The sequence below is a fragment of the Lactuca sativa genome, chromosome 4, assembly GCF_002870075.4.
Source record: "Lactuca sativa cultivar Salinas chromosome 4, Lsat_Salinas_v11, whole genome shotgun sequence".
Taxonomy (NCBI): Eukaryota; Viridiplantae; Streptophyta; class Magnoliopsida; order Asterales; family Asteraceae; genus Lactuca; species Lactuca sativa.
The window spans coordinates 325,608,685-325,617,154 of NC_056626.2; positions in this window are offsets into that span (position 1 = coordinate 325,608,685).

Consider the following 8,470-nt stretch of genomic DNA (forward strand, 5'->3'; position numbering starts at 1 on the left):
TGGTGATGGTTTAACACAAAAATGATGATTTCACTCTAACCAATCTTTAAAATGATGTTTTTTAGAGGTTTTTATTTTTAGCCTTTATATTTGGTGTAAAAAATGAATCAACACAAAAATAATATGATATTTGAAGGTTGATTGGAGTGAAAATAACCTCTAAAATGGTGTCATTAGAGTTGGTCTTACAAACCCCGTTTTAGCTTTTTAAACTGGTTGATGAATTTTGTCTAATGAGATGAATATAATATACATAGTAATTTATTTGATAACCGGTATAATAATAGAAGAACCTCAAAACAAACAAGAGATCTAACTTATATTATAATAAAACATTTAAATTGTTTTATCATATTTGTTGTGGTTATCGTTGGAAGTGGAATAGCCGTTATTTTGACAAGAAGGGCATATAAGGGCTGTGAGGGTTCATGCGCCAACCATTAGTGTTTCACGTGATGGGGAGGAATGGTACAGAGAGACTGGGGTTGGGCTCCTCCAACCGCTTGTTGTTTTGTAGAGAAGGAGCCTAACTGAAACCGATTTGACACCCTCTGCATAAAACTGACCAACTCCATTCATTGTTTTATTATTATTATTATTATTATTATTATATCTCAATATTCCAAACCCACAAATTTCACTACTTTGATGTTTGATATTTAATGTCGCAATAGAAAAAAAAAATCAAAAACTTAATTTTAAAATTGAAAATTCATTTATAATATAAGAAAATGATAAAAATAGCCACTTTTCACAATGTTTTTTCACCAAATAACAAAAAAGCTGAAAATACCAAAAATAGCAATAATTTATGCATGCAACCATCTATGAAAATCCATTTGGTTTGCTATTTATTTTCATGAACTTTGAAATTTCATAACTCTTTTATACGAAGTTCGTCTGAATTGATTTTTTTATCGTTGTGTTTTTAGTTACAAAGACAACCAATGACATGATAAACTCTTAAAGTGGAGGTCAGAAAATCATATATTTTAACTCAAAAGTAGGATACACAGTACAAATTATATATAAAAAACCCAACTTTGATCATTCATAAATTTCACATACAAACTACATTTGAGTTGATTTTTTTTCATTGTATACTTTGTAATAGGAGCTATCTACGGAAATATCTCATTTAATATTTAGATATCAGGAAATCGTATTTTCTAAGCTCCAAATTATGATGTTTGTGATTTTTGGTCTTTCTTGAACGATTGTTTGTTGGAGGTCACATTAAGTAGATACTATATTAGTGGATCATGACACATACTAGTGGAACCATATAACATTACATACACTTAAGATATGTATATATTTAAGTAATAGAGGTGGTGACACGACATATATATCTTTAGTAGTTCCATTGAGGATGAGACGGTAGAGGGTTCACCGTTTTAGTTTGGTATGCAACTCGATATGCAATATATGTCAAATATAGTTAATAAGTTGGTGAATCTCTTGTTGGGTTTTATTCAAAATCGTTTTCCCAAAAACACTAGAAATGACAACGAAATCTTAAAAAAGTAATAAAGTTAAAACTATTTTTAACCCACCAATGATCATATTTTAAAGCATGGAAAGTTTAACAACCACAGAAAGAAAAAATGTTACAACCTTTGAAGACTTTGATTCTTCTCAAGAGGTTGTAAATTTGTAACGCCTGTTTCACGTACCATTTTATTTTCTAAGTTTTTTTAAGATTTTGTATCGGGACTCGACAAGTTGGGGAGCCCAACTCGACGAGTAGAGATCGATTTTGGATGCAGGACTAGGGTCTACTCGACGAGTAGGTACTGTAGAGAGAAACCCTAATTTTCAAGGGTTTGTACTAGGCCTGGTAATTGTGTTAGGTTCGGGTTGGCAGGTCAGAAAACATAAACTCAACCCAACCCATATAATATATGGGTTGACGGGTTGGCTGGTCACGCGTTGATGGGTTGGAAACCTCAACCCAACCCAACCCATATAACCCGTTTAAGTATATGGGTTCGTTAATAATTAAATATATCATTTTTAAATGTAATATATATATATATATATATATATATATATATATATATATATATATATATATATATATATATATATATATATACGGGTTGGCAGGTTGACCCGCGAACCCAAACAGATAACCCAACCCAACCCATGAAATAAACAGGTTGGTGGGTTGGCGGTTCAAAAATCTCAACCCACACTTGTTTATTTTCAGGTTGGGTCAGTGTCGGGTTATAGGTTGGGCCGAGAGTTGCCACCCCTATTTAAGGAACTTATGGGTCATTTGTGGCCTCCCTCATCGTCCTATCTGTCCAGAGAAAAACCCTAGACGCATTTTAGTGTCTTCATGAGTGTGTGTGAGCCTTGGAGAGTGAATCTTGTGCTTTTTGGAAGTAAACTTGAAGGTTGAAGAGATTGAAGTGAGGAGAGGGCTTTAGATCCGACATCTACCTGGTGTTAGCATACAGTTGGAGGTAAAAAATTGTTACCTTGATCTCTATTTGCTTAGATCTCATCTTATGAAAGAATATGGTCACTTTTGGTGCAAAAGGGTGTCATACTCTGATTTGGACTTGTCATGAGGACATGGTTCCAAATATGGACACCTCTAGGTCTTCATGGACATAAAGTTGCTCCCTTTACCTAGTCTAGGCCATTTTCCATGTCCTAAACATTGTATGAATCCTAGTTTGAGTGTTTTAGCCATTTGAGGCCATGCATGCACGTAAAGTTTGCAACTTTACGTGGTATTTTGGACTTAAGGGACTAGATATGTAGTTTGGAGGTTTGGATTCGACTGGAAGGACTGATTATGTTAAGACAAGGGAAAACTCGACGAGTTGCCCTGGCGACTCGGCGAGTTGGAGCGGGTTTTCTCGTATTCGGTCTGCAGAGTAAACTCGTCCAGTTAATAAAATAGCTCGATGAGTTGGATCGGGGTTTTTTCCCATTTTCGATCTGACGGGTAACTTGGCGAGTTGATGAGATAACTCGGCGTGTTGGTTAGGGTTTTCCCCCGGTTTTCTAAACATTGTAGGAACTCGACGATTTGCTAGATGCACTCGACGAGTAGGGTCAACATGGACGGTTGACCTTGACTTTGACCAGGGTTGACCAAGTTTGACCTTAACGGTATTTTTGGTATTTTGGGATTTTGATAAGACTAGTCACATGATGATTGTAGGCAGCTGAGTTGGAGCTGTGTATTGGGATTTATCTAATCTTGTCTCATCAGCTTAGCATTTTTGAGAGGTGAGTCTCCTCACGATACCAATGGGTCGAAGGCACCTAGGCCGACCCTTTTTGTGATATATTGTGACATCCCCAAAATCACGGCCAGAAAAGACCGGTTTGTTTATGCTTTGTTTAAAAATCAGAGTTACATTTTAAATGAAAGTATTGCGGAATTTGTCCCAAAACAAAAATATGATAAAGATTTATCAAAAGCATTTCCATAGAAATGTATTTCATTAAAAGACTCGGGATGTCATGTTCGTACAGATCAAAAGCATAAACAGTACAATATAAGCCTTACTACATTATTTCATATCTACAGGCCTATATTCGTAATCCCTCGTCCAAAACATCACACCTATGCTCATGCGCCACTACCTGTAATACATAAAACTGAGTGGGTCAGGCTTGGGAGCCTGGTGAGCACATAGGGTTTTCAACCCACAATAAATAAGTTTATTAATTTCATCGATCAACAATAACCCGATTACCCGTTCCCATTATCCTCACTTTACGTCCCTAAACACCTATCATAAGGGACCTAGCCTAAGGATCATCATCGGGACGGACACTACTGCTAAGGGGATTCCTCAGCAATAAATGTCCTAAAGGCAACCATGTAGGGGATGGAGTACACCGGTGAACATATCGTTCACAAACACCTACAGGTTGCGAGCCTGCTAGTGTTCCACTGGACTGTCTAGAAGAGTCCGTGGTCGTCATCCATACTCCGCTAGATGACAGAATCAACAACATCAACATCGAGGCCTCTCATCATTTTATCACACATCACCTATTGCATCTACCCATGTTTTACCCCAACATTTTCGTAGATATAAAATACATATACACTTTAAATCATTGAAAACATGTATAACAACATTCATCTAGCATAGATAGCAAGTATTCAGATAATATGCACACATAGCACGTAATTTATATAAAATACTTCATATCTATGTGTAAGTTGAAAGTAACTATGCACTCACTTGATAAGATGATGATTCCAAAATCGGGCAGCGCTTGCTTCTAACGATTCTATTTTCCTTCGACGAAACCTAGCATTATTATCGCTAAATTTTAGTTTAATATTTACCGTGACCAACTATTAGTCTTAGTATTATTATTATTATATAAGCTTTAAACAATATTTTCCAAACACTATGTACAGACAGGGGCCAGACATAAAACACCGGAGGGCAAGACCATTTTGGCATATAGCACTTCTGAAATCCAACAACCCTATGCGGCCCTTTAAACCAGATTCCCCGTACCGCGAGTAGTTAAAAAAAAATATTATAACGACACTTATATAAGTTATAATAATAGCTCAAATATTTATTATAAGTTCATAATAACAAAGAAGAAGAATTAGGCCAAAAATTAGGATACATTCTGGGAAAATCAAACTTCCATCGAAGAGAAGCAAATGAAAGGCTTTCATAAAAATTCTCGTAGAATCGAGAATGAAGTTTTCATTCTGTACATGCCAGATCATGAATTAGTAACTGCATCCAATTTCTAAAAAAATCCCAATTGTTTCCATTTTTGGAATGGAATATTTATGGAATCTCCATGAATAGGATCAAACCTTATTCCATGGTATTTACATGAGGTTCTTCTTTCTTATTCTTAAGAAAGTCCCCGAGAGGGCTTAGTTGATCCATGATTTATGTTTCATCTTTCGTTTCCTAATTTTAAATATAAGCTATATTAAAATAAGGTAAGCATAACTTACTTACAAGGGGGTTTTAGCTAGGAGTCGGGCTCTGCAGGGGCAGAACTTCGTCGCTGAATCTTTCTAAGAAAGATTCGTGCAGCGTTTCAGCGCTCACCTTACTATACTAAGCTACAGAAAGAGAAGTCGAATCACGAGGGACCGAAATGCTCGGGGGATAAGGAGAGAAAGACTCTTGAATCAAGAGAATGGTGCAAGAAATATGAGATCCCAAGGCTCTTATTTATACTAATTGAATTTTCAAAAACTACCCTCCATAATTACTTAATGATCTTTTAGTTATATAAACAACTAAACACCCCTCTATAATACTATTATAAATGGATTTAATGATATTTGTACTAAACTAATGTCGAAAGAACTCAACATTAGTCTTATAATGACCGCATCGTCGATACCTTTCTAATGATATATACATATGTATATATATATATATATGTGTACGTATACATGATTTATACTTTATTTTAATACGTAAATATGCTATTATAATTTGTAACTCGTTCATACGAACTCCGTTTTTGACGTTCTTTATATCCACGCGTAGGTGAAGACGTACTCTACAACTTTCGTTTAGACCCCGTCGGCTAATTTTGACTTTATTTTTAAAGCTATATTTTTAACAAGCCGGGACAAGATTGGTCTGTTTAAAATCTCATAACTTCTTCATACGAAGTCAGATTTGGGCGTTCTTTTTATCGATGTTCTTAGTTTAACATATTCTACGACTTTCGTTTAGATCACTAAGGCTAAATCTCGCTCTATCGTAAATTCACTATTCACGCTTCCCGGTATCGTGCCGGTTCTGTCCTGACACTTCGACGGGTCATAACTTCTTCGTTATAACTCGGATTTTGGCGTTCCTTATATGCACGGAAACCTTGAGACATATTCTACAACTTTATGTAGAGATATCGGGATTATCTCACACTTTAATTTTTGACGCTCATTTTTTATTCTTTATTAATTATACATTTATAATTAAATAATAAACACATATAATTCACATAATACTCAAATATTTCATCTTTATTACTTCAAAAAGAGTTACAAGAGTTGACCTAGACTATTACATTGACAAAAATGCTTAGCCCTGAAACCCGGGCGTTACATATATGGTACACTATTTGATGTAGTGATATATGGTACGATAGTTGGTTATATGCTAAGTGGTATGCTAGTTATATATATATATATATATATATATATATATATATATATATATATATATATATATGATACTTGCAGGGAAGACCATGGGGGAGCCCATGAAGCTTGGATGTAAGACCATGTGGGGGAGCCCATGAAGCTTGGATGTAAGACCATGTGGGGGAGCCCATGGCTTTCTAGCTAAAGATGATGGGGGAGCCCATGGCACTTAGGTGTAAGACCATGTGGGGGAGCCCATGACATCATGGAGTAAGACCCTCAGAGGAGCCCACAACATCCTTATATGTTTGTATGCATGGATTATATGGTTTATGTAGATTTTATAACCAATATGATTATGTGATTATGTGGATTGTGTGGGGTATGCTTTGGGGAACTCACTAAGCATTAGCTTACAGTTGTTGATTTGTTTCAGGTACTTCTGAGCCTAAGGGGAATGGCATGGCTTGATGGCGCAACATGAACTCTCTCGGGCGTTTTTATGGGACACTCTGATAATTGAAATAAAATTGTTGATGTTATGATTTTGAAAGCGATTGTACTTGAGATTTGGTGGTTTCTTGGGATATGATTTTATTATTTAAAAATGAAAACTTTATTTGAAAATTTTGGGTCATTACAAGTTGGTATCAGAGCCTTGGTTTGAGCGATTCAGGCACACTCTCGGGTGTGTCAGGACTGAAACTAAGGAAATGGTAAATTTGTTTTCAAAAATCAAAAGTTAAAAACTTCTTAAAATGGAAAAAAGGAGAGTACAATACGTGTGATCAGCTGAGCTCAAGTAAGTGGTTCCCCAATATGTTAGCCATGTGGTACTGATATTTGGATTATGATAGTCGGATGGATATTGCTATGTGTATGCTTTTAAAATTGTATACGGTTAGGAGCTTATAGCCTTAGAATGATTGATTTTGCCTTATTTCTTGTTCCTTGCCTAGTTGTGGTCCTAAGGTAAAATCTATTATTCAAAAGTCTATTTGATCCTGTTCTATGTATAATTTGCATGCATAAAAGCAACCTGTTATGATTGGGTTCTGGTTTGTTATCGATGGAGAAAATCTTAGGATTTCCTAGGATTTGAGCTATGCGGTAGCCTGCGAGATATATTTTGTTCTGGGACGAATTAGAGTCATCAGGTAGAGCCTTGGAGAAGGTATAGGTAGGTGTGGAAGGTAGTATTGGGCCCGTACCACTGAAAAAACAAGACCTATACCCGAACCAATGTTAGATATGGAGGCTCTAAGGAGAACCGATGTGGGAGGTTCCCTTTCATGGACATATTGATCATTATGGCTTATGATATTGCAGTTCAGTATGGTGGTGACACAATTTGGAGTAGGGGGATCAGGATTAGGATCTGGATCTGGGTCGGGCGATGATACCGAGCCCATTGATGAGAGGTTACGCGGGCTCATTGTAGTCGAGGTTACGAGGGGCATCCTTGACGCTACCCCAGTGATTTTTGGCACGGTCAAGGAAGGGATGAAGGAGATTATGGAGGAGAGGCTCAAGTCATTCAGAGTCGAGATTGTTGTGGGCCTGGTTGGGGACCGAACTCCCTCGTTCCTGGAGTTCAAGGCGTGCGGGGCGCAAGATTTCTTCGGGGTCAGGGACATCATAGTTAGCTGATGCTGGGTGGCGGACATGGAGAATGCACAGCGCACGAGTTCTTCCCCTGATGCGGAAAAGGTGGGTTTTGCTTCATGTATGCTGAGGGATCGATCCCGTGATTGTTGGGGAGAGGTGACTAGCCAGGTGGGGGCAAACGATGTGGCTGAGATGACATGGGCAGAGTTTGTCAGACGCTTTGATCTATTGTTCGCACCACCTATTGAGGTGCAATGATTAGTGAGGGGGTTCTAGGAGCTCCAATAGACCACTGATATTGTGGTGGAGATCACCGCCAAGTTTCGGGAACGAGCATTGTTAATCCTAAAGTATGCTACATATGAGTACATGAGGAGAAAGAGGTATCATTCCATGTTGAGGGATGATATCTACAAGTTTGTGAGCTTTATAGGGAGCAAAAACCTTAATGAGAGCAGACACAGAGAGCAGTAGGCCAGGCTAAAAAGCCTAAGACCTCGGATCCTTCCAATAGGGGCCACCTGGGCCGTGGCCGGTGTTCCCAGTGCGGTAAACCGCATAGTGGGCTTGTCGAGCAGCAAGCTCAGGATGTTACGCCTATGGCCAGCTAGGTCACTTAAGTAGGGATTGACCCAAGAAGGGCTTGACTTGTTTTAACTGTAGCCAGACCGACCATAAGTGGGCCGATTGTCCAAGGTTACAAGGAGGAGAAGTAGTGGCGGCGCCTGCGCCTGCCACAATGAG